Here is a 27,767-nt window from a genome sequence, read left to right as displayed (position 1 = left end):
AAAAATGTGCTTCAGTCTTTGTTCTAACACCAATAACTCTGTTGTGTGTGGATCACATTCTTTATGATTAGTCCATGGCAAAAGTTACTTCCATATTTTTCCAACGTTGCTGTTGCTGATTGCAACTCCCTCCTTTGGCATTTCTCCACTACCATGTACTATATTTTCTCTCTCCTTTCACTCTGACTCTGCTGTAGGGTAGCTGAGTGGCGCAGCAGACAGATCCCTGGCCCTGGGGCCAAGAAGCCCAGAGTCCCCATACCACCCCTTAGGCCCAGCATCCACCTGCCCCTGTGGTCCTGGACAGGCCATCCAATCCCAGCCCCTTGCAATAAGTAAAAAAGAAAATGTGTTATATCTGAACACTCTCCCCCCATGGTCCATCCTCTCCTCCATCACTCACATCCCCCCCTTCCCCCTGTCACCCCCTCTCCTTACTCCGAATGCCTATACCCCACTGAGTATATATGCTGTTTCCTCTCCTAGCCACCTCTGATGAGAGCAAAGATTCCCTCATTCCCCCTTGCCTTCCCCCCTTCTATATCATTGCAATAGCTCATTATAATAAAGAAAAGTCTTATTATATGAAATATCTTGGCCTATTCCCCCTCTCCTTTTTCTTTCTCCCATTACATTTCCCTTTTTTTCTATTAACTCCAGTTTTACACCGTATTTTATCTTCGAATTCAGGTTTCTCCTGTGCTTCAACTATAAAAGCTCCCTCTACCTGCTCTATTAGCTGAGAAGGTTCATATGAATATTATCAGTGTCATTTTTCTATACAGGAATACATGCAGTTCATCATCATTAAGTCCCTCATATTTCCCCCCTCTCCTCCAATCTCTGTGCTTCACCTGAGTCCTGTATCTGAAGATCAGACCTTCTGTTCAGCTCTGGCCATTCCAACAGGAACATTTGAAATTCCCCTGGTTCATTGAAAGTCCATCTTTTTCCCTGGAAGAGGACATTCAGCCTTGCTGGGTAGTTGATTCTCAGTTTCATTCCAAGCTCTTTTGCCTTCTGGTATATTATATTCCAAGCCCTATGAGTTTCCAATGTAGTTGCTGCTAAATCCTGTGTGATTCTGATTGCAGTTCCACGATATCTGAATTGCGTCCTTCTGGCTGCTTGTAATATTCTCTCTTTGACTTGGGAGTTCTGGAACCTGGCTAAAATATTATTGGGTGTTGGTTTTTTGGGATCTCTTTCTCAGGGGGATCGGTAGATTCTCTCCATTTCTATTTTGCCCTCTGCTTCTAGAATATCAGGGCAATTTTCCTGTAGTAATTCTTTGAAAATGATGTCAAGGCTGTTTTCCTGATCATGACTTTCAGGTATTCCAATAATTTTTAAATTATCTTTCCTAAGTCTGTTTTCCATATCAGTTGTTTTTTCAATGATATATTTCACATTTTCTTCTGATTTTTCATTTTTTTTGGTTTTGAAGTATTGATTCCTGATTTCTGACAAATTCATCAATCTCCCTGAATTCTATTCTTTGTCTGAAGGATTTGTTCTCCTCAGAGAGTTTTCTTATCTCTTTTTCCATCTGGCCCATTCTGCTTTTTAAAGCATTCTTCTCCTCCATAACTTTTTGAACTGTTTTATCCATTTGACCTAAGCTGGTTTTTAGCATGCTATTTTCTTCAGCATTTTTTTTGATTTCCTTGACTAGGCTGCTGACTTCATTTTCATGTTTTTCCTGCATCTCTCTCCTTTCTTTTCCCAATTTTTCTTCTAACTCCCTCATTTGATTTTCAAAGTCTTTTTTAATCTCTGTCATAGCCTGAGCCCAATTTCTGTCCTTCTTGGAGTCTTTAGATGCAGGAGCTTGTGCTTCCTCATCTTCAGACTGAGTGTTTTTGATGCTTCTTAGGCTCATTTGCAAAATATTTCTCAATTGTGTTCCTCTTTTTTCTCTGCTTGCTCATTTTTCCCAGCCTGTGCCTGTTTTGGGGTGCTTCCTGATCTTTTGGGACACTCCCACAAGGGTCTCAGTGTGTGAGGTTCTGTCCTCCCTCCTGGTCTGTGAATGACCATAAGCACGCCCCTCTGCCACGGGGCTGAGGTGGGGGGGCCTAGACTGTGATCAGGATCTGAATGTGGTCAGAGCCCCAGAGTCCTGTTCCTGGGGCTGAGGACAAAGCTCTGCAGTCTCTCTTCACTTTCCTCCCTCAGCTCAATGGGCTCATGCCCTGGGGGCTCCTGCTTACCGGCTCTGCCTGCTTCTGTTCCTGGATCAGGGCTGCAGAAAGACCATGTTGCTTGCTGTGTGCCCTGAACGCTGGGCTCCACGTGCTTGTTTTGGCAGAGGTCCCCCGCTGTTCCCCCACTTTGTGCTTGGTGCTCCCCGGGGTGCAGCTCAGGAGACTCCCCCGCTTCCAGCTCCCAGTGCCCTGGGGCTGCCTCCGGGAGGCTGAGGTTCTTTGGCTCTGGTGGGCCACCCCTCTGGCGGGCCACCCCTCTGACCCCGGGAAGCAGAGCCTTTCTGCTCTTTTCCAGGTTACCTTGAGTAGGAGAACTGCCTCATTGGGTCCCTCTGTGGGTTCTGTCTCTGGAAAGTTTAGTTAGAGTCCTTAGCTTATGAGTTTTATCCTTTGGTTGTAGAAGTCTCCTGCAATGTTCTGAGGGCTTGATGTAATTATGTTACCTTAAAACAGATCACCTCCCCCTAACTGATACATACCTAAACCTAACATTGTATTCAATTCCTTATTACTCAAAAAGTGATGCAATGAATGTTTTGGAGTGTGTAGGAGCTTTCTTTTTATGACTTAGATTTCCTTTATGTGCCTTAGAGTGGAATCTTTTGAGTATGGATTATAACCATTTTATTGTAACTTCTCAACATTGATTATTCCATTTTTTGTTATTTTTGCCAATTTGCTGAGTGAGAGCTGCTATTTCAGTTATTTTTATTGTATTTTTCTTAGTGATTTGGAGTGCTTTCACATGTTTGCTTATAACATAATTCTTTTTTAGAACAGTTTATTTGTAATCTTTAACCATTTAGTCATTGGGAAATAATTCCTGATCTCATATATTTATATTAAATGTTTTAGGGGCGGCTAGGTGGCGTAGTGGATAAAGCACCGGCCTTGGAGTCAGGAGTACCTGGGTTCAAATCTGGTCTCAGACACTTAATAATTACCTAGCTGTGTGGCCTTGGGCAAGCCACTTAACCCCATTTGCCTTGTAAAAACCTAAAAAAAATGTTTTAGATGTCTTAGCTTTCTGTCAAACTATTATCAGAGGTATTTGAAACAAAGATTTTTTTCCTGGTCAATAGCCTTTACCCCCAAGCTACATTGATTTTGTTCTTATCAGAGTTTTTTCAATTTTGTACAATCAAAATTTTCTTTTATGATCATTTAAAAATTATCTTCTTAGTTATAGGTTGTAAAAAGTATTTGTTGTCATTTTCTTCCAATTTTTTAATTATATGATCATTTATTTTCAAGTATTTTATTATTTTGAACTTACTGTGATAAATGGCATAAGAGTTTGACCTAAAACTAATTTTTGCTTGCTTTACAGTTTTTTCATTGCTTCCCAGAGGGAGCTCTTCCCTAAGCAGTTTTATTGTAGTTTATCAAATGCTGTGTTAACTAATTTAATTGTTTCAGATTCTTACCTATAGCAAATTTGTGTGAATATTTCGTTACTGATTTACTTTAATCATTGCCAAGTAATTTTGATTATTGTTTGATTTCTGCTTTCAAAAATTATTTTGAGATTGCAGACTTTTGTTGTTCCTCCAAATTAATTTTTATTTTTATTTTGTTAGGTCTGTAGAGTATACCTTTGATAGTTTAATATGTCACCAAATCTGAATAATTTTTCTTTATTTTTTTTAGTTTTTGCAAGGCAGTAGGGCTAAGTGACTTGCCCAAGTTCACACAACTAGGTAATTATTAAATATCTGAGTTTGGATTTGAACTCAGGTCCTCCTGATTCCAGGGCCAGTGTTCTATCCACTGCACCACCTAGCTGACCCAAGAATAATTTTTCAATTATTTTTTAAATACTTCATTTATAGTTTTGAATATTTCTTTGTAATTTTGTAATATTGCTTCCCTGATTATTATATGTAGCATGATTTTTGTCTCTTTGCCATTGTTTAATTCTTAGTGCCATAATATTTCTAGGGGAGAAGGGTTATTCTTGCTTTATGTTTATTTTGATTTGGAGAGTTTATTGTATTGTCCCATTGTATGCTGTGATTTGACTTTTGGTTTTAGATAGAGCCTTTTTATTATATCAGAAATGGCCTTTCTATTTTTACTCTGCTATTAAAATTTTTTTTAAAGAAGTTGTACTTTGGGGAAGCTAGGTGGTGCAGTGGATAGAGCACTGGCCCTGGAGTCAGGAGGACCTGAGTTCAAATCTGGCCTCAGATGCTTAATAATTACCTAGCTGTGTGGCATTGGGCAAGCCACTTAACCCCATTGCCTTTCAAAAACCTTTAAAAATAAAGTTGTACTTTGTCAGGCAAAGGCATTTTTTTTCATTTGTTGATATAATCATATACTTTTGTGGGGTTTTGTTTTGGGTTTTTCTAGTAGGTAAAGTCCCTTTTATTAAATTCAAAAGGAAAATAAATTTTAAGGTGCTGGAAAAGCTTGGCCGTTTAAAATTCCATTGTATTGAAGTAAATTATATAAAGGAATGAAACTTTTAAAGTGCTCACCTTAATACTTAGGTCTTGCTTTTTGAATTGCTCAAATTACTACCACAAGATTCTTATTTTTATTTTTCATGCTTAGAGGTTCTGCTAGGAACTATGCTTCTCCCAGAAACACTGTTGTCAGCATCTAAGTGCTTACATTTAAGGGTTTCATGCTGTGGTATTAGAAAATGCATTTTAGCAACATTCTGATTGCTTGCAATGTACTTTTACATTTTCTCTTGGAGTAGGTTGATCCTTATTTGTACAACTCAGTTCCCTTCAGGGAAGTCCTAATTAGGACTATTTGGCTCAGTTCTATCTATCTGATATCAAAAGTGAACCATCCTGGTGATTAATATTTTGGGTTTTTGTAGTATGGTTGCAGTCCAAATTTCTTCATGATCTACCCTCATCTCCTTATTCAAGAAATTGATCATCTGTGACTATTTTATCTGAATTCTTATTTTCAGGGTTTTCTTTCTTAAAATATTCAACTGAGCTGCTAAACAATCATCTTTTGGATTATGTGACAGAGTCTGAGTAGGTGCCTAATTTCTCCAAAAGAGAAGATTTTGAAAAAGAAAATTATTACATGACTGGATTCATTTTGAATTTATGCTTAATTATTCCATTTTCATTGGACTCTATATTGATAAGAGATTTCAAGGTCTGTATCTTCACTTGGAAGGAAAACTTAGGCAGTCTGCATTTCTATGGCCTCATTTTCTGCAGTTATAACAAAACCTTGCATTTTCCTTTATTATTTTTGTCTTTTCAGCCTTTCTCAATGATTTTCTTTTTTTTTAAAAGTAGTTACTATTTCTTTTCATATTTCTGCCTATCTGCTGCTGTCTTATTCCTATTTTGAACCACCAGTTCTGCCTTAGATATTCTATTATCCCATTCACATCTTGATTCAGACAAGTTTTTTTTCTCATTAATTGGTGTGCATCATTCGGTGGGAGAGACTAATGGAATTAGTGTATTTATCCTTTTGTAAATTTTCAGTTTTTCATTGAATCCATTCTTTATGTCTTCTCATAATGTTTCCTTCAAAGTTTTCTTTGTACAATTAGCTCTTATATGGTCTTGTTTCCTTCAGAGGTAACTTATCAGTAATTAAAGTTCCAGGTATTTGTGAATTCTACCTACCTACCCACCTACCCACCCACCTGACCCATCTCCTGCCTGAAAAACAAAAGAAAATTTCACATCATCTAATTATTCTACTCAGAGCTTTCTTTTCCTTACATCTCTTTCCTTACATCCTCTTGTCCTATGATCATAGTTGATAGTCTGTAATTGTAGACCAAGCTAGAATGGTTACAGTCACTTACAGACTCTCTCTTTCTGAAGCCTGTCTTTGTATCCTTAGGGCTTGGCACTGGACCTGGCATACTCTTAGTAGGCTCTTACCAAATGCTTATTTTCTCTGGCTCTCACTAATTTAACTAGATACAAAACAAAAAAGTAATGCTAAGCTCTTAGTAATAGTGTAGGATTCAAGATCTTGGAATTTTCTCCATAAAGCAGAGGGGAGGAAATTTCAGAGGGCCTGGGAGATCAGAAAGGTCTTGTGTGAAAGGTGGGGTTTGGGATGACACTTGAAGGGAAACCAAATGGACCACAGCCAGGTCAAAGACATGGAGATGGGAAGTGAAAGACTAGGAACATTAAGTAGACTAGTTTGGCTGAGTCAGTGTGGGTGCAGATAGAAGCCAAGTGGAAGAAGACCAAAGAGGTAGGAAGAGCTTTACATGCACAAACTGGGAACCACTGGAGTTTATGTAGAATTTGAAAGACTGTGTTTGTACTTGAATCTGAGAATTATCAGTAGAGAAATGATCAGCTTGAAGCCATAGAAATGTGATGAGATTATCAAGGGAGGGGGAAAAACAGTCTAGCAGAAGAGATGAAGAACTAGGTGTAGGAGGAAACCCAATAGAGGACAGTATCAAGAAAAATTTGGAGTGGAGAAAATAGGAGAGGAGTGGGGAATTTTGATCTAGGAAGGTCAAGAAGGATAAGTAAAGAGAAAAAAACTATTAAATGAGTGAATTAATGAGATCGTTCCAAACTTTAAAGAGTAGTTACTTGAATGATGAGGTCTGAAGCCAAAGTGCCAGAAGATTTAGAAGGGAAAGAGAGAGGAAGTGGAAGCGCCAAACTTTCTCCAAAAGTTTATCATAGAGTGAAGCATAAGAAAGAGGATGTTATGGCTAGGGAAAATGGCAAAATCAAGGGTTTTAAAATTTGGGGCAGATATGTCTTTGTAGGTAGAAGAGAAGAAACTGGTAGGTCAGGACTTGATTGTGGAGACAGTCTCTCTGAAAAGTTGGGAGGGGATGAGATCCAGGGTGAATTCAGAGCTATTTATCTTTGGAAAGGGAAGCCTTGTTATTCAGGATTAGAGAGAAAGAGATAGTGGGGAAGACATCTGTTTGATTTGAGCCTGGAGGGGAGAAGAGGCAGTTTTTGGTTAATGGCATCAACTTTTTTGTTGAAATACAAAATAAGGTCTTTAGAAAGAGTGGGAGTCAGGAGTGATTATGGGGGGGGGGGTTGATTTAGAAGAGATGAGAAGGTAGAATAGTGAATTGATGAGGGAGAAGAATGATTGTCTGCCCTTAAGTAAGGCCTAGGTGAGATTGGATTAAGATTAGAGAATACAGATTTGTAGTGGGTCTATCAACATAATTTCATAACTTCTAGCACTGTTCAGTAGTACAATATATGAGAATGAAGGAGGTGGTTAGGGAATAATACAAGGTTTGGGTTTGGTAAGGGATGATTTGTGACAGAGAAGGGTGCAAGGGATATTGGAATGGAGAATTTATTCACCAGAGTACAAATAGGGCGGGGAGAGAGTGAAAGTCCAAGAGTGGTGGCTCAAGGAAGAATGGGGGGGGGGGGGGCAGCTAGGTGGCTCAGTTGATAGAGAACCACCCCTGGAGTCAGCAGTACCTGAGTTCAAATTCAGCCTCAGACAATTACCTAGCTGTGTGGCCTTGGGCAAGCCACTTTAACTCCATTTGCCTTGCAAAAACCTAAACAAACAAACAAAAAAAGAATTGAGGGGGACTGGGGGGGAGAGTAAGTAATGGGTAGAATAGAGAAAGATAGGATTCTAATAATTCTAAGAACATGAATGTAGACCACTTGTGGATGGATAATAAGATCAAGTGTAAAATCATTTCTGTGCAGAGTTTGAAGGTTGGAGTGAGGTAGTAGGTCATGAGAACTAAGTAACTTGAAGTAGCATCAATATAATATGTTTGAAGATCCTTAGTTTGAGGGCAGGAATTGGTAGTAAGGGGAAGAGAATGAACAAAGAATTTTATCTGTCTCTCCACACAGATTGAACTCCCTTGCTTTTTGTGAATAGCCTCTTCCGTTTTCTTCTGATTTCTGGTGACTGCAGTGTAATCCAAGATTATTTCTTCGTATGTGAAGGTCTTTCCCCCTTGGCTACTTGCAAAATTTCTTGTTAAATTAAATTGTGAGTTTTAGCTACTCTGCCTTAGAGTTTGAAATATGGGTTCTGTTTTTCTTTGGTTTTGCTAGTAGCAATCATCTGTTTGGTCTTGGTTTTTATTCAGAAGTTCTGAACATTTTTCCTGTATTATTTCTTTCATTGTGGCATTCACTTAAATTCCCCCTCCCTGCTCCTATCATTGTCATCATTGTCTACTGTTAATGTTGTCTTCTGTTTCTGATCAGCCCAATTTTCTTCCAAACACATTTTATCTTTTAACTTTTTTTGTTACTTTAGAGAGAATGTCCATTTTATACTCTACTTTTTTTTCTTTCCCCCCATATTTTTTGGGGGGAACAAAATTCTGACCTAATTTGATTTCTGATATTTTCTTTCTACAGTTGTATTTCTCTTTTCAACCATTTTGGAATTTACTGTTTAGTGCTCTTTAAGTAATCCACAGAATTCTTTTCTTGATTGAAGATTTTTGGCTCATTTTCTTTCATGATATAGTATCCTGGCTCCCTTTTGAGTTTTCCTCATTCTCCTTTTTGTTTTTTAGCCTCTATGTTTCTTGTGAGCTAGATTTTTATGAAGGCCTTATTCCTTGACTTTTTTGTTTTTCCTCCTCTCTCATATACCTAATTTAGCAATATGTTCTTTCTACTCTTTGGGCCCTCTATTTTCAGGCTACATAATACATCTCTATGCTGGATGTCTTCAGCCTATTTACTGAAGTATAGTACTGCCACTCATAATAAACTCCAGGGAAAGAATACTGAGTCCAAGCTCTCTGACCCTTTCATCCCTTTTCCCTTGCATTCCCAGAATGCAAAAGTTCTTTCCCCTCTAGCCTGCAGTTATCTACTACCCACATCTTTAGCACCTTACCTCTCCTGGCTGTTCTTTTCCTTCTTGTGGATGGGCAGAATGAAAGCAGGGGCATTCAGAGACCAGCTTTACTATCTATTATATCCTGCTGCTCTCTGAGGTAAAATATTGTGCCTTAACAAATTACTATTTAGAATAAATTCTTGATATGGTTAACATATAGAATTGTTAGCTTCACAAGTTTCATAAGTTTTTTTTTGTTTTTACTTTCCCATTGCTTTTCCTAGTAAGATAGCAAATAGAATAAGAATTTGTTCGTTAAAAATTAATTTTTCTTTCATTAGTAAAAATCATTCTTTTTCTTGCTGTAAATATGTACTTTGCACTTCCTTAGCATGGGTGTCTTTCAGTTAGTCAGACCACATCCTGTAAAACCTTTTCACACTTTTTTTCCTAAATGAGAAAGAACGTAATGAAGCCTAGAAGGTTTTTCCCTTTGAGTCAAATAAATCTCCATAAAATGCATTAATTATTTAATTATTTTAAGTACTCTGAATATAAGTTCTCCAACACTTAAAAAAAATAAAAAACTCAATTAGTTTCAGATTATACCTCCAAGGAAAAAAAAGACAAATCATATGTGATAAGGAGGTAAGACATCTGTAAAGGGCACTTAAGCTAGCATATTTGAAAGTACTTTTCTAAATAAAGAATCCTGTGGGAAAATGACCCACTTATGATATGGATGATATATTTTCTTGATAACCTGGGAATTCAATGACTATGGCCATTACTTATTCCCTGGCTAGAGATGCCTTAGGCTTACCATAAATGACTGATTGATCTCTAGTCCATGTTAGGCTCAATTCTTGGGCAGGATTGGAGGAATGTTACATAACCTTACTCTCTTCATTTTTCCAGTGGAATATATCCCCATTTAGCTTAAAATCTTCAAAATTATATGGTTATAGATTGTTTAAGGGGAGGAGACTCTTTAATAATCTGATAGAAATAGTTAACCACTTTAGGAGAAACATTTGAAGCATTTACTTTTTTTGGTTTCTTTTTTTTTAAAAAATTTAAATATTTTATTTATTTGCTTTTCCAGCTATATGCAATGGTAATTTTCACTAATCTTTATGTGCAAGGATTTGATTTTTTTATTTTTTTCTCCCTCCATTCCTTCCCCCCACCCTCTGACAGAAAGCAATGAAATACAGACTCTACAAGCATAATCATAATAAATATAGATCTATATTAATTAATGTTGTGAAAGAAAAATCCAAACAGAAAGGAAAAAACAGAGAAAAAATGACATAATACACAAGACAGCTTTTGAAAATTGAAGATAGAAAGCTTTGGTCTTCATTTAAACTGCACAGTTTCTTCTCTAGATATAGATGGTATTTTCAGTATGACATGTCTTTTAGAAATGTCTTTGATTACTGTGCTGCTGAAATGAACAAAAGTATCATAGTTGATCATCACCCAGTGTTGTTAGTGTATATAATATTCTTTCTGGCTTTGCTCATTTAACTCAGCATCAATCCATGCAAGTTGAAGCATTTACCTTTTTTTTTTAGGTTGTTTTTTTTTTTTTGCAAGGCAAATGGGGTTAAGTGGCTTGCCCAAGGCCACACAGCTAGGTAATTATTAAGTGTCTGAGACCGGATTTGAACCCAGGTACTCCTGACTCCAGGGCCGGTGCTTTATCCATTATGCCACCTAGCTGCCCCAGCATTTACTTTTAAATGGTATTTAGGTTAGTTTGAGATATTTTATTTTATTTTATTTTTTTAATGTATTATTTATTCTTATTTTGTACAAAATTTTTTTTATACATTAATAAAATATTCTTGTTTAGGAGTAAACATAATACCCCCTTCCCCCCCAAAATGTAGACCCACATGAGTGGTAAAGTAAAGGGGAAAGAAAAAATTAAAATTAATACTAAAAAATAATAGTAATAATTTTAGGTATGGCCAGGTGGCACAGTGGACAGAGCCCTGGCCCTGGAGCCAGGAGCACCCGAGCCCAAATCTGGCTCCACACACCCAATAATCACCCAGCTGTGTGACCCCATGCAAGCCACCCCAACCCCATTGCCCTGCAAAAACTAAAAATAAAAAATAAAAAAAGACCCAAAATAAAATAATAATAATAATAATAATAGTAGTAGGGGCGTCTGGGTGGCAGACAGAGCACTGGCCCTTGAGCCAGGAGCACTGGGGTCCAAATCTGGCCTCAGACACCCAACAATCACCCAGATATGCAGCCCCAGGCAGGCTACCCAGCCCCATTTGCCCTGCAACCCCCCAAAAATAATAATAAAAAATGTGCTTCAGTCTGTGTTCTAACACCACCAGCTCTGTTGTGGGTGGATCACATTCTTTATGATAAGTCCATCACAAAAGTTACTTCCATATTTTTCCACCCTTGCCATTGCTGATTGCAACTCCCTCTTTTTGTATTTCTCCTTTACCATGTACTATATTCTCTCTCCTTTCACTCTGTCTCTGCTGTAGGTTAGCTGAGTGGCGCAGCAGACAGATCCCTGGCCCTGGGTCCAAGAGACCCCGAGCCCACATACCACCCCTTAGGCCCAGCATCCACCTGGCCCTATGGTCCTGGACAGGCCATCCAATCCCAGCCCCTTGCAAGAAGTAAAAAAGGAAAATGTGTTATATTTGACCACTCTCCCCCCATGGTCTATCCTCTTCTCCATCACTCACATTCCCCCCTTCCCCCGTCTCCCTTCTTTCCTTCTTACTCCAGATGTTTATACCTCATTGAGTATATATGCTAATTCCTCTCCTAGCCACCTCCGATGAGAGCAAAGATTCCCTCATTTCCCCCTTACCTTCCCCCTTCCATATCATTGCAATAGCTTATTGTAATAAAGAAAAATCTTATTATATGAAATATCTTAGCCTATTCCTCCTCCTTTTTCTTTCTCCCATTACATTTCCCTTTTATCTGTTGACTCCATTTTTATACCACATTATATCTTCAAACTCAGCTCTCTCCTGTGTTTCATCTATAAAAGCTCCTTCTACCTGCTCTATTAAATGAGAAGGTTCATATGAGTATTATCAGTCTCATTTTTTTATGCAGGAATACATGCAGTTCATCATCATTAAGTCCCTCATATTTTCTCCTTCTCCTCTACTCTCTATGCTTCACCTGAGTCCCGTATTTGAACATCATACCTTCTGTTCAGCTCTGGCCATTCCAACAGGAACCTTTAAAATTCCCCTGGTTCATTGAAAGTCCATCTTTTTCCCTGGAAGAGGACATTCAGTTTTGCTGGGTAGTTGATTCTCAGTTTCATTCTAAGCTCTTTTGCCTTCCGGAATATTATATTCCAAGCCCTATGAGCTTTCAATGTAGTTGCTGCTAAGTCCTTTCTGATCTTGACTGAGCTCCATGATATTTGAATTGTGTCCTTTTGGCTGCTTGTAGTATTTTCTCTTTGACTTGGGAGTTTTGGCACTTGGCTATAATATTCCTGGGTTTTTTTTTGGGGGGGGGATCTCTTTCTCCGGGGGATCAGTGGATTCTCTCCATTTCTATTTTGCCCTCTGCTTCTAGAATATCAGCGAAATTTTCCTGTAGTAATTCTTTGAAAATGATGTCAAGGCTTTTTTCCTGATCATGAGTTTTAGATATTCCAATAATTTTTTAAACTATCTTTTCCTAAATCTGTTTTCCACATCAGTTGTTTTTTCAATGAGATGTTTCACATTTTCTTCTAATTTTTCATTCTTTTGGTTTTGAAGTATTGTGTCTTGATCTCTCATAAAATCAGCAAACTCCCTCAATTCTGTTCTTTGTCTGATGGATTTGTTTTCCTCAGAGAGCTTTCTTATCTCCTTTTCCATCTGGCCAATTCTACTTTTTAAACATTCTTCTCCTCAATAACTTTTTGAACTGTTTTATCCACTTGACTTATGCTCATTTTTAGCATGTTATTTTCTTCAGTATTTTTTTGGATCTCCTTGACTAAGCTGCTGACTTCATTTTCATGTTTTTCCTGCATCTCTCTCATTTCTTTTCCCAATTTTTCTTCTATCTCCCTCACTTGATTTTTCAAAGTCTTTTTTTGAGCTCTGTCATAGCCTGAGCCCAATTTTTGTTTTTCTTGGAGTCTTTAGATGCAGGAGCTTGTACTTCCTCATCTTTGGATTGAGTGTTTTGATTCTTCTTGGGATCACAGGCAAAGTATTTCTCAATGGTGTTCCTCTTTTTTTGTCTGCTTACTCATTTGTCCAGCCTGTGCCTGGTTTTGGGGTGCTTCCTGAGCTTTTGAGTATTAGTGGGACACCCCCCCCCCACAAGGCTCTCAGTGTGTGAGGCTCTGTCTTCCCTCCTGCTCTGTGAATGACCACAAGCTCCCCCCCGCTCTGCCACGGGGCTGAGGTGGAGGTGGCTCCTGCTGTTCTAAGGAGGGCCTAGGCTGCGATCAGGATCTGAATGTGGTCAGAACCCCAGAGTCCTGTTCCAGGGACAGAGGACAGAACTCTGCAATCTCTCCGCTCCCTCCCTAGGCTCATTGCGCTCATGCCCTGGAGGCTGCTGCTTATTGGCTCTGCCTGCTTTCGGTTTCTGGATCTGGGCTGCCACAACCATGCTTCTCGCTGTGTGCCCTGAGGGCTGGGCTTCATGTGCTCAAGTTGTGCCTGGTGCTACCCAGGGTGTAGGTCAGGAAACTTCACAGCTTCTGTGAGCCGGGGCTCCCAGTGCCTTGGGGCTGCCTCCAGGAGGCTGAAATTTCTTCGTTCTGGCAGGCCATCCCTCTGACCTGTGGAGCCGAGCCTTTCCCACTCTTTCCCAGGTTACCTTGGATTGGAGAACTGCCTCACTGGCTCCCTCTGTGGATTTTGTCTCTCAAAAATATAGTTAGTGTCCTTAGCTTATAAATTTCAAGTGAGAGCATCTAAGAGACTATCCTCTCTTGTTGCCATCTTGGTTCCGCCCCTCAGTTTTAGATATTTTAAACAAAGTCATTATATTGAGAGTAAAATAGTTTCTGCTAGTGTTCCAAAAATCTAATTGTATTAGTGAGAGAAGAAAGCATGATGTTTTAATCTATCATGTGAGATTATATAATTAAATACAACTTTAGGCAGTATAAAATCACATTATCTTGCATGAAGATTCTTATTCAAGTTGCTTCAATTATAAAGTACCTTTCAAAACTTCTTAGTTAACTCAAGTTTATCAAGAGAATGTATCTAAAACACAGAGCAAAGTTAATGTCATAGACTAGTGTTTCAGAGGGCATAACTTCTTTTTAGGATCATTAATATATCTATAGAGTTTATATTATTGTACTCAGTGGCATAAAGCCAAATATATGGCCTGTCAAATATTCATTTGACTTATTTCATGTTGGATGTCAGTTGTGGCCTCAGCTTTATCTCCTGGGTGTGACATAGTTGACTATGAGGAGAAGGGAGACTGCTTACCTTTCTAGAATCTGGAGGGAAGGATTAGATTTGGATAAATGACTCCTAGGTATTGATCATGTCAATCCCAGCTTTTATTATCTTGATGTATGTGTCTGATTTGTCTTAGTTTAGTTTTCTGTTCTGTCCTGCATCATCATTTCTTCTGGAGTTGATCACCTAATTTTGAAGCAACAAGAAAACTACCTTATTCTGTAGGGGAATCTAGCCTAAACTTCTATATCTTAACCTTATCCCCCAGCCAGTACCTCCCCCTCCTACCCTCAATCCCTCCATTGTGTAAATGGCTAATCTCTTCTTAGTCACTACTGGGTATGCTTCTAGCAACAGTTGTGCCAAGTGTCTTTGGAAAATCCCCTATTGCCTTTCAAATACCTACCTCCCTTAGGTTATCCTGTGAATGTAGCAAATTTATTAGCCTTTCAGGGTGGGCTCTCTGGCTTTGACTCAGTGACTGGTAGGGTCCCTACTCCCTCATTTTCATTTTGTTTGGGACAGCATGAACTAGTGAGGATGGGCTTGTAGGATACATGGGAGATTATATTCCCTTCCCTACAAATCTAACTTTTTTTTTTAGGGCATTACTGTCCTTTGAATAATTCTGATTTAGAATTTTGAGATGATTAGCTTAGTTTCTACTACAACATCTCATATCTTTTTCCTTCTCTCTCATACAGTTAGCTCCTAAACTCAGACCCCTCATTACCTTACCTGAATAATAACCTCCTAATTATTTTTATTTGTATCTTATACATAGCTGCCAAAGTGATTTCGTAAAGCATATATAATCTTATTACTCTTCCACTCAATAAAAATCCTGCTATGTTGATAATTTTTTTAAGAAGCACTCAAGGGAGCCACTAGGTGGCACAGTGGATAGAGCACCAGCCCTGGAGTCAGGAGTACCTGAGTTCAAATCCGACCTCAGACACTTAATAATTACCTAGCTGGGTGGCCTTGGGCAAGCCACTTAACCCCATTGCCTTGCAAAAAAAAAAGCACTCCTAACCCTAACCCAATTTGACAAACCAGAACATAGCCTCCTGTTCTTATTTTTATATCTTTTTTTTTTTTTAGATTTTTGCAAGGCAGTGGGGTTAAGTGACTTGCCCAAGGCCACACAGCTAGGTAATTATTAAGTGTCTGAGGCTGCATTTGAACTCAGGTACTCCTGACTCCAGGACTGGTGCTCCATCCACTGCGCCACCTAGCCACCCCTTATTTTTAGGTCTTTCTAGAGATAACTTGGATTTATTGATTGCAAGTTATGCAAAAAATCGGGACATATACTTGCCAGAGATGTTTGCCACTTGTGACTGTACCACACAGTTCAAATTGAAGAAGAATGCTTTATAATTGCTGAGGCCCACAGGTTTCCCTCTTTGTGAACTTTGTGTACTTTGCCATTGCTACAATTCATTTTATGTGTCAGTCACTTTCCTAGGCAGATATAAAAACAGAAACAAGCATGTTACTTTGTACTTTGAGGATTTAATAAGTATACAGATAATTAAATACAAATATTTGAAGGGAAATGGGAAAATGAATAAAGAAATAAACCAGATATTTTACATAGGGAAAAAAAATCAGTGAAATGAAGAGTGTCCATAGTTTAGATTGACATGGAGATTGCTTTGTTTCATATTAGCTTTTTGGTCCACAAACACTATTTATTTAATCTCTTAGTGCCCTAAACAAGTCTAAGACTATCTGTTACAGATTATTTTGTTGTTCTTCCAATCTTGTCAATTTATTATTAGCAGGGTGCAGTTGCACAGCAAATCAGAACTGGGCTCTCTCAGGTAGGCCCTAGACCCCCAAAATAGGGTGGAGTCAGAAGATTTTTTTTAAACATTAAAAGAAAATAATGAACAGAATATAAACTAGGATACCAGATTTGGTAATCTGATTTCTAATTTCTAATTGGAGAAAAGTGAGTGAACAGTTGTAATTTCCTGAATCAGAAAGACTCTTTATTCTGTTTAAGGAACACCTATAAATTGTTGAAGCTCATTGGTAGATGGTGTTTTCATGTTTCCCAAACCCCAGCTTCAATGATTGATTACCTTATAGTCAATTTAATTTAACTCTTTTACTTTTGAAATCCATGTCCCCTTGCCCTGTCTGCTGATTCCTTGCCAGATCTCAGTCCTAAGTTACTCTTACTATGTGCAACTTATTACCTTCTGAATGGAATTAGAAATCACAACTATGCTGATTAAGTATATTATAAACTGATCTTATTCAACTGCCAATGGGTTTTCATTGCCTGAAGTCAAGTCCTTTTATTCCTCCTTAATTTATCCCCTATCTCACTTCCCACAGAAGCTTTTCCAAACCATTTTTTCCCTCTACTTGAGCCTCCCATACTTTCCTTTCCCCCTCCCCCTCTTGGCTCTCATAGGGATCTAACCTCTTACTTTAGTGAGAAAATTAAGGTCTTTTGAAAATGAACCCTTTTATCTCAACCTCTCAGAATCATTATCCTCCCTTCTTTCTTTTCCTTTCTTCCATGTCTGACAGTGATTTGGCTCTTTTCCTTTTGAAGACTAAGTCCTTTCTCTACATTTGTCTCTGATCTCATGTAGTCCTTTCTATTTTTCCAGCATCTTGAAACTTGTCAGTCATTTTTCTTTTCTCAAATTTTCAATCTCTTCCTTCCCTACTCCCTTCAAAATTTTCCAAGCCTCTCTTCTTTAAAAACAACAAAAAACCTAAACTAGATTTTTCTATCCCATCAATATCTATTAAAAATAGCCTTTTTTATGAAGCTAAATTTCAGCTGCTTTTAAGCTGATTTTGGAGAGGCACATTACTCCTCATCCTACCCAAGGAATGTCATAAAACTATCCCACTCAATTTAATGTTCCCCATTCTCTCCACCAATAAATAAAAAACCAAGTTCCTTAATAACAGTGATTCTGTTTTTTCTTCTTCTTACTCCCTCAAAATAGTATTATTAACTGTGGTCAGGGTCCTTGGATACTGAAAGCCAATTGTTTCTGCAATACCATGCCTTGCTAAATAAACATTTGTCTGGATAAAGCTTGGTTCCTTTATTCCACCAAAACATCCAGCCTACTTGGAAAAGCCTCCTGCTCTCAGTATTTCTGCTTCCTCTCTCATTCCTTCCTCTCACCTGTACTCAATTTTTAACTATTTCACACACTCTGTGAGTATTCTTAAGGCTCTGTCCTAGCCCCATTTCTCTTAACTACACATTCTCTTCTTAACCTTATCAGATCCAGTGGGTGAATGTTGCCAGTGGAATCTGGGGTAACCAGATAAGCATAGGAATTTGGGAGCCACTGAAAAGCAAAGGAATTTGTACACACTCTCTGGGACATTAAAACTGCTCAGGATTTTTTTGTGAAATATAATAAAATAAGCACTTTAAAAAACTTCCTCCCAAAAGAATCTGCAAACACTTGAGACAGAAATGAATAATGAATAACAAAAGGTTAGGTATATGGAGGCCTTGAGAGGGCCCTAAAGAACCTGTCAGAGTGAGAGCTGACTGAACCAGAGAGAGAGAGAGGTTCCTGGGTCTCAAGATGAGGTCCAACTCAGATTTTATAGCCTTATCTGGGCACTGAGGGCAAAAGGGGAACTCCTTTCCCCCTTCCCTGAATCTGATAAGAGGGTTGAAGACTGAGGAGATCAGGATACAAATTTTTACATTGCACAGTGAAACTATAGTAGTCAATGTACATCTCAAGAACTGACCTTTCCATACCCTTAATAAGATTCCCTGATTTTATCAGCATTAAAATACTGCTGTATTCATAATTCTCTGCTAATTCATTGCATCATGATTCCCATATGAATATATCCTGCCCCAGTCTTTCTACTGAGCATTGCCATTTCCCATTCAACATTTCAAACTGGGTGTGGTGGAGCTATCTTAAACTCTGCATGTATGATAGAATTCAGTATCTTTTACCCTAAATTCATCCCCTTCTAAAATGGGGTTATTGGCGGGGGAGAGAATGAATAACTAGAGGAATCAGGAAAGACTTTTGGGAAATGTGACCACTTAAAACTGATCTTTAAAGGAAACTGGATTCTGATAGACATAGGCCAGGAGGGAAGTACATTCACAAACTAGAGAATAAAAGATTAATCTGTTTTAAGAATAAAAGTTTTGGGGCGGCTAGGTGGCGCAGTGGATAGAGCACCAGCCCTGGAGTCAGGAGGACCTGAGTTCAAATCCGGCCTTAGACACTTAATAATTACCTAGCTGTGTGTCCTTGGGCAAGCCACTTAACCCCATTGCCTTGCAAAAAAAAAACAACCTAATAAAAAAAGAATAAAAGTTTTAAGAATAAAAAATCTGTTGTCATTTGACATATCTGGTCTTTATAGATAGAAAAATGTTCTTATTAGAAATGTCTTAAAAAGTTCAAATATGCTGATAATAAAAACATAGGAAAAAGTCATAAAATATAGAATATACCCAAGCCAAGTGTTTAAAATTTTTTTGTCAGTTTCTGCTTGATCCTTTTACTGTTAAACTTTAATTCATTCAAACCACTATCTCTCTTCATTTATGTTGAGGGATTGTTGCATTATGTGAATTGTACTTCTAGCTGTTCCTTGGTCACATTTGGTATTCCCTTGCATTTTTTAATTATTTGCTTTAATCTTCATTATTAGTGTATACTTCCTCTCAGTTCCTCCCCTTGAAATCCTTCTCTTGGCCTGGGTGCCATATCTTGAAACTTTTCCAGATTTTCTACCAAATGAAAGTGATCTTTTCACATTTTCTTAGAACTATTTTATTTTTGATCTGTCCTTTTGACCCCATAACTTTCTATTTTGTATCATACTGTGTTTTCTTTCAATTACATTGTAATTTGCCTAGAAGTTAAGGACTTTTTTTATCTTTGTGTATCTATTTGTTTCAAGGATTTAAATAACTGAAAGGTACAGAGATTAAAAAGAGAAGTATGCTCTTCAAGAAAGTTACAATTTGAATATTTGAATATTTTCAATGCTTTGAACCTAGTACATATATAATAAATAATAGTTTAATGTAATGTATCTCCCATTGCCTTGGTTTAATCAGGAATTAACTATAATAAACTGTTAGACATTTAAAGTTCTTCCCCCTCTTTCCATTCTTACACTTTAATCCTTTCTACTCTCTCTGTGATCCAGTGATGATAGCCTCAAACAAGACACTCCATCTCCAATTTTACTTGCTCTCCTCCATGACTGGAACTCTTCTCTACCTCTTGACTTTCCAGTCTTCAAGTCTTGCTTTCTCTCAGAAGTGGGCAGCTAAGTGTCACAGTAGATGGAGCACTAACCTTGGAGTCCTGAGAACGGGGTTTGGATTTGTCCTCAGACAATTGCTACTTACTATCTGTGTGACCCTAGGCAAGTCATTTAACCCTGATTTCCTTGTATCCAGGGCCATCTCAAGTTGTCCTGATTCATATCTGACCCATTGGACCCAAAATGTTCTGGAGGAGAAAGTCAGGCTGGTGATTTAGCCTAGCACCCTCTCACTCAAATCCAGATCATGAGTTTGTCATGGTATCACCTCCCTGATGTCATGTTTATCATGGTATCACCTCCCTGATGTCATGGTTTTCTTTGACAGCGAAGGACAAACATCACCTCTCCTCTTTCTCCTTAATCTTAGTTCCTTCCTTCTAAGATTATCTCCAGTTCATCATATGAGTACACACACACACACACACACACACACACACACAGACAGTTATCATTTGCATATTATCTCCATTAAAATGTGAATTCCTTAAGAGCTAGGGCTTTTTTTTTAGGAATAAAGGAGTAGACTGGCTTTCTTTTTATAATCCTAGCATTTAGCACAGTGCCTGCTGTCTAGAACATGTTTAACAAATGCTTGTTGATTGAATGACTTAATGTCTGAATTTTAATTTTATTGGCATTGTCAGTTAAACTTTTTTGGAAACAAGGCAATAAGTGATTGATAAAAAACTATGCAAAGTTAGGACTAAAAGACATGTATTCCTATAGTGCTTTAATTTTTGTTTCAGTATTTTCATGTTCCTATTTTTATCCTTAGGATATTTCTGTGAGCCATATATAAGATAGAAAAGGTAAATGTTTTATAGTATGTTTTATAGCTTGGTATCAGAGACTTTGACTTGCTTAGCATCACATAGCAGAACAGTCAAAAGTATAATCAGGACTTAAAACTGAGGTCTCCTGACTTCCCAGACTTCTCTTTATATATCATATAAATGTCTTTCTATTTTTCATATAAATAATATGTTAAACTCTTAACTAATTTTTACCTCTTAATTCTCTAAATAAAATTCTTAAAGGAAATTAGACAGTTTGGGTGCATGTTTTTAATCACCTTAAAAAGGGATTCTTAACTTTTAGCTTGATTTACACTTAAAAGCTTTTACCTTTATTTTTTGAAAGATTCTTCAGTGTCTAGAGACATAATTTTTTAGACATCTACCCTTAATTGGCCTTTACCCAGGATGAAAAGGGTTATTTTGATTATGTTGTACTTCCTGCCAGAGGTTGATGACTCATTTCCACTTTAGGAAGTCATTCTTTGCTTGTATTATGCTTAAGTCTAATAAGTAGAAAGGCATGCTCTGTATAAAACTAGCATAGAGATTCTATATTAAGAAACTCATTATAAAAAGAAACCAGACTTCAGATAACCTCTTCCAAGGGCTAAGTGTGAGTATCATACTGTTTCCTGGGAGGAAAGTCTTAGATTACATATAATGAAATGAATATCATATTTCATGACTATATTTTTATATAACTTTATGTTTTTATAATTTTTATATATAAATTTATGTTTTGGTAACTTATTTTACACTGTTTTTTTCTTTGATCATGGTGGGCAAAGAAAATATTGAGAAGTAAAAATTAAGGACTTGTAACAAATATAATAGTTTTTTTTCCATTGAAAGTGGAATTAAATTTCCTCAAAAGGAAGGAATACTAGAAAAGGGGGTCATAATTGAAATTTGAGTTTTTCTAATTGTGAGTAGTTTTTAGAAAATTATTTAAGTAACGACATAAACTGCTTTTCCCATGAGCCCTGATCCAGCAGTGTGAACACAAGGGAGAATTGTTAGAAGTTTAACTCATTGATTTAGGGAGCTGTATGGGCTGTCATTTAACTTCTGCCAGTGATCTGGGAATGAGAACAGATGACACAATTACAATTATGAGAAGAGGTCGAAAATGGAGGAGGAGAGTAGAGGGAAGGATGATCTTCTGTCTGGGAGGAAATCCTACTGTAAGAAACTTTGGGAACATTAGACTCTGAAGTGGAAGTCATAACGAATCTAATCTCATGACTATATAGAAGTAGAGTTCTAGCAACCAACCTAGATCAGTATGTACTAAGCAATTTTTGCCACAAAAGGCTGAATCTGTCATTACAATTTATCTGTGAAATTTGCTATTGACAAATCAAGCAGAATAGACAAGAGAAAGTGGGAGCAATGAGTGTGAAATCATTGTGAGAGATAAAGAGAAGGTCCTAAGGAAGAAAAAAATAAAGGATGCACTGTTCTTTCTTAGGTCCTTGGTCAGCAAGTCTGCCATGAAACAGGGGAATAAGAATTCTTCATATGGAAGAAAAAGTCTCATCTGAGAGTATCATGTGGTGCAAGGGTTGCATTCTTTATATCTGGAAATCACATCTCTGTGGTAGGCTTAGAAAAAGGGAAGATGAGTTCTCCCCTGAGTTTGAGATACTTATAAGACATCCAATTCAAAATGTTCAGTAGGCAGCTGGTCGAGCAAGACTTGAACCCTGGAGAGAGGACAGTGTTGAACTGATGAGATCACTAAATAAGAGTGTATGGAGAGAAAAGGCCCCAAAAGAATGGAACCTGGGGGGTAATCAGACAAGTGAGAAGAAACTCAGGAATGAGCACTGTCTAGAAACCTCAAAGAATACATTTGGAGCAGAAGGTAATAAACAGTGTCAAATGGTGCAGAACAATCTAGAAGGAAGAAGACAGAAAAGGACTCTAGGTTTGACAATTGATATTATTGGCAGTTTTGGAGAGGGCAGTTTCATTTGAGTGATGGGCTTGCCAGATTACAAGGGGTAGAGAAGTGAATAAGAAGAGAGGAATTGAAGACAATGAGCCAGACAGATTTTTTTCTAGGACTTTGAGAAAAGGTAAATAGAAAGAAAAGTTAATAACTTGAAGTGATAGACTTTGGAAGTTTTTTTAAAAGAATGGGGGCATTTTTGGCATAATTGTGGGTGTCAAGGAAAAAATCAGTAGAAAAATGAGATTTTTTTAAATTGGAGAATTTAGAGACAGTTTACTGGAAAAGATAAAAGGAAATGTAATCAAAGGGGAGTTGACCCAAGAAAAAGGATCAGATTTTCATGAGGGACTCAAAAGTATTGTCAAGAGATTTTGACCTGTCTATAGAGAGAGAGACGAGGATGGGAAAAATCGATGTAGCTGAGGATGCAGGTATGAGTTGCCGTTCTCAATACCTTCCTCTTTTGGCAATTTCTGTGGTTTCTTCTGGACAAACTGCCAACATCAGTATCACCTTCCTTTACTTTCTAACTCTTCTCCCTAACATGGGGTCAGGTTCCAGTATTATTCTATACATTTGCCTCCAATTCCTGTTTCCCAATTTCTTATTACTTCAAGGACACCACCTTTCTCACAGGGCAGCTTGGTGCTGCAGTGAATAGAGCACTGACCTCAGATACTGAACATTTAAAGCTGTGTGATCTTGGACAAGTCACTTAATCCTGATTATCTCATATCCAGGGTCATCTCCAGTTGTCCTGATTCATCTCTGCCAACTAGTCCCAGATGACTCTGGAGGAGAAAGTAGGTTCACTTAAATCCAGTTCACATGCTTGTCTTGGCATCATCTCCCTGATGTCATAATCTTCTTCGATAATGAAGGACAAATATCTTCACCTCCTGTCTTGCCCTTCAGTGATTCTTTTATAGATGTATCTTTTTAAAAAAATTATTTATTTTAAATTTTACATTTTCCCCTTAATCTCACTTCCCTCTCCCCCCCAACAGAAAGCAATCTGTTAGTCTTTACATTGTTTCCATGGTACACATTGATCTAAGTTGAATGTGATGAGAGAGAAATCATATCCTTAAGGGAAAAAAAAATAATGTCTAAGAGCAAAATTACATAATAAGATAATGGTGTTTTTTAAAAAAAATTAAAGGTAATAGTCTTTGGTCTTTGTTCAAACTCCGCAATTCTTTCTCTGGATACAGATGGTATTCTCTATCACAGATATCCCTAAATTGTGCCTGATTATTGCACTAATGGAATGATCAAGTCCGTCAAGTTTGACTATCACCCCCATGTTGCTGTTAGAGTATACAGTGTTCTTCTGGTTCTGCTCATATCACTCAGCATTAGTGATGCATCTTAACCAGTAATTACATATGTGCACACATACATGGCTACTCAGTTTTCTATCCTTATACTGTGTTGATATAAGTTGCATTAGAAAAGCACATCAGATATTGATATTTTAATATTTTGTATATTGGGAGTTTGAGGGGGAAAATAATAGAACTTGAGATTTAAAATAATTAAAATGGCAAATTGTAATTGTAATAGGTTTTCTTAGTATGAATTTATTGCTAGCAACTTACCAAATCATCTTTGAATAGATTTGAGAGGAGTCTTTGGATTTAAATGGGATTAATTATTTATTTCTACTAAATCCTAAACTGAAATTTAGCATTTCTTTCATTTGTTTGAAAATATTATTGTGAGAATGAATATACAGGTTTTATTGAAGTGCCAAAGATATCCATAACACAAAAAAACTGAGGACCTTTGAGCCTAGACCTTTTCCTGTTTGGAATCATTAATTTAACCTGTCTTCATGCTTCTTCTTCCCTTAGTTCTTCTTCCATTCCCTATCCCCTTCTTTCAGTTTTATGTCCTGCTATGTCAGAGTGAATGAGATAAAGGCAAAAAAAATTCTCTTCAAAAAAAATTAATTAAATACATGTTGCTGTGGAAAGGGATTGAAACCACTGGAGTTTGGGGGCTTGATTTCTGCTTGCTATAGAATTCAGTGAATTGTAGAACTTTGTTGTATATGAGTATGAGAGAAAAGATTAGTGTGAAACTAGTGATTATGTATTAAGTACATGTGATAATCGAATTTTGGTATAGAAATACTATTTTAATTTATACATTTTATTTTTTATTATATATTGCTTAAAACAAACAAAACATCAGCTAAATTTTTGTTATAAAAGTCTGATTCAATAGGATTTGAAAATTTTGAAGTTTTCACCATAAGATTCTAGTTTTAATCCTATGGTAATTGGATATTTTCACCCAGTCGTTCACTAAATCATGAGTTATATCTGGGAAAGATACTCATTTACAAATTGAATTTTTCTTTTTTTTTTTTTTGTTTTTTTTTTTCAAGGCAAATGATAACCCCATTTGTGTGGCTTGCCCAAAGCCACACAGCTAGGTAATTACTAAGTGTCTGAGACCGGATTTGAACCCAGGTACTCCTGACTCCAAGGCCGGCGCTTTATCCATTACACCACCTAGCTGCCCCTACAAATTGAATTATTTTGAGAATGTAGGTGAATGCTAAGCTATTTCTCCAGTCCCTTTGTTCCCTGTACAATGAGGTTTAAATTAAATATCAGTGAATGAATGGATATTTATTAGGAAGTTCTTATATAGCAGAGGATTCAAGTGTAAAAAATGAAATGCTCCTTAACTTAAAATGAACTTCCATCCTAACTGGGAAACATACATTAAAAATATATGAATAACATAAATATAAAGTTAATATTATACATATGCACACCTTTACATACATACACACATAGAATAGTTAAATAAATGTAGTTTGGGAGGATTGCAGGCATTAAAAGATGAAAAGATCAGCAAAGATTTCATGCCTGTATTGTGCCTGAGTTTCATCTTAAAAAAAATTCTCTAAGATGGAATTAAAGGGAGAGTGTATGCTAAACAAAGGTGTGGATGTGGGAGATGATAGTAAAAATTATACTTGAACTCTTGGAAAAAGAATTTCTTTTTTTTTAGCTTTTGGCAAGGCAAATGGGGTTAAATGGCTTGCCCAAGTCCACACAGCTAGGTAATTATTAAGTGTCTGAGACCAGACTTGAACCCAGGTACTCCTGACTCCAGGGCCAGTGCTTTATCCACTGCGCCACCTAGCCACCCCAAGAATTTCTTATTAAAAAGAGCTTAATTTTTTTTTTAGAGATTCTCTCTCTCTCTGTATTTTCTGATCTAAGCTAGAGTAATAAAATACCTCAGTGCTCTACTGTGGATCATTCCACCCTTTGCAGCCTCCACTTGTGAAGCAGGAGTAGAAAGTTGGAAATGGAGAAGCAGGATTCAGTTAGGAAAAAGAAAAAAGATTGTAGTTTCTACAAATCACAGATCTGTTGGTAGTAAAAATTTGCCAAGATTGGGATATTCATGAAGAAACTATGGTCCAGAGAATTTAGCTAAATTTCCAGGTTGTGTAACTATTTTTTTTTTAGATAACTTCCTTCCTTCTTCCCTCTGGGGTTAAGTGACTTGCTCAAGGTTCCATAGCTAAATATTTAAGTATCTGAAGCTGAATTTGAGCTTAGGTCCCCCTGACTTGACTACAAGGCTCCACTACTCCATCTAGCTGCCTCCGTATAACAATTTAGTGGCAAAGCTATGGCTAGATTTCTTAGGTCTCATGTTGATGCCAATGCTGAGATCTCGTGGACATTTGAATTTATCTTTTATCACTTAAGTTGTTATTAATTAAGATAGGTTGACTTTAGGATCCTGTATCATTTTATCCTTCCTTTTCCAGAAACATTTATACTTAATTCTTTTTTTTTTAATGCAGGAGTTGCTATCAGTGGACAATTATATGGACAGCTTCAATATTATGATGAATTGGAGATCTGAGGTCTAAGATCCCAAATTGACTCTGAATCCTTCGTTGTGAAGTGAAGGAAGAGGAGTGATCGGGTAAGACTAGCCTATTATTTGAAAATGGTGATAATTTAATGTTATATTTGATGCATTAGATTTTATTTACATAATGTTTCTGCTTTCTTTTAAAAATTTTGGAAAAGTAAATATCTTTTCCTCAAACAGAATTTTTGGAGGGGGAAATTTGATACCCTACTGCAAGGTATTCAAGTAGACTTTGGATTGAAAGAAATCTTAATTTTTCTAGAGTTCCAGATTACTGTGTAGTTTTAGGAACATGAATCTATATTGATGAAGAGTGGTCTGGTTCATGTTATTCTGTTTGCTGTGTTCTGAGATTTAAAGAGTATTATTGGTCTGAAACCTGAAGATCCAAAGCCATGTTGAATCCAAGGTACTCTAAAATAGCGTTGATTTGGAATTTGAGATCTTGGAAATTTTCAGAAATTTACAGTGCTTATATATTTACATTATTAATATACATTAACGCCATATTGCTACACACAACCAGTTTTTTTGGGTTTTTTTGTCTTGTTTTTACAAGATATTAGGTTAAATCACTTGCCCAAGGTCACACAGCTAAATAATTAAGTATCTGAGGTCCTCTTGACTCCAGGGCTGTACCACCCATCTGCCCCCATAACCAATTTTTTGTAGGATCATAAAGGAATTGGGACTAGATATAGACAATATCTCATATAATAATAACAATAATAATAATAATAATAATAATAATAACAATTTTTGTCCTTCAGTCTTAAAAAAGACATGACATCAGGGAGGTGATGCCATAACAAGCAGGTGAATTGGATTTGAGTGAGGGGGTGCTGTGCCTCACTTTCTCATCCAGAGCCATCTGGGTTCAGTGGCCAGATAGGAATTAAGATGATTGGAGATGGCCTTGGATGCGAGGCAGTCAGGGTGAAGTAACTTGCCCAAGGTCACACAGCTAGTATGAGTCAAGTGTCTGAGACCAGATTTGAACTCCAGTCTTCTTGACTCCAAGAATATTGCTCTATCAACTGCACCACCTAGCTGCCCTGGAAGGTAGAGTAGTAATCAGCAGAAATAAGAAACTAGAACAAGGATATTAGGCAAAAAAATGTATCAGAACTAATGTTGCTTCTGAATTATGAATGGAGGTTCATGACATGAACAAACTTTTCATAGAATGATTGACTTATTGTGATTAAATTGAACATAAAATACTTAATCCTTGCTGGGTTGCATAGTAACTAGGAATGCTTGGTAAGTCTCTAGTAAAAGAATTATAATGACTTTTATACAGTCAAATTAAAATCTCTTATTGCATTGTTAAGGAGATCAGAGACATAAGAAGAGAAAGCTACTCATTACC

General features: G+C 37.2%; 1 protein-coding gene across 6 annotated transcripts in view; it reads left to right on the top strand.

The window, feature by feature from the left end:
• ERBIN (erbb2 interacting protein) overlaps nucleotides 1–27,767 on the top strand; it is a 202,214-nt gene that overhangs the window by 23,675 nt on the left and 150,772 nt on the right. For all 6 annotated transcript variants that reach the window (XM_074206736.1, XM_074206735.1, XM_074206734.1 and 3 more), the window contains exon 2: nucleotides 26,322–26,446. The gene's annotated coding sequence lies outside the window, so the exon portion shown is untranslated. The remainder of the gene's footprint in view (nucleotides 1–26,321; nucleotides 26,447–27,767) is intronic.

This window comes from Macrotis lagotis, chromosome X (assembly GCF_037893015.1).
Source record: "Macrotis lagotis isolate mMagLag1 chromosome X, bilby.v1.9.chrom.fasta, whole genome shotgun sequence".
In the NCBI taxonomy this organism is placed as follows: domain Eukaryota; kingdom Metazoa; phylum Chordata; class Mammalia; order Peramelemorphia; family Peramelidae; genus Macrotis; species Macrotis lagotis.
The sequence above is the reverse complement of the archived record's forward strand: the minus strand, read 5'-3'. Positions and strand labels throughout refer to the sequence as shown.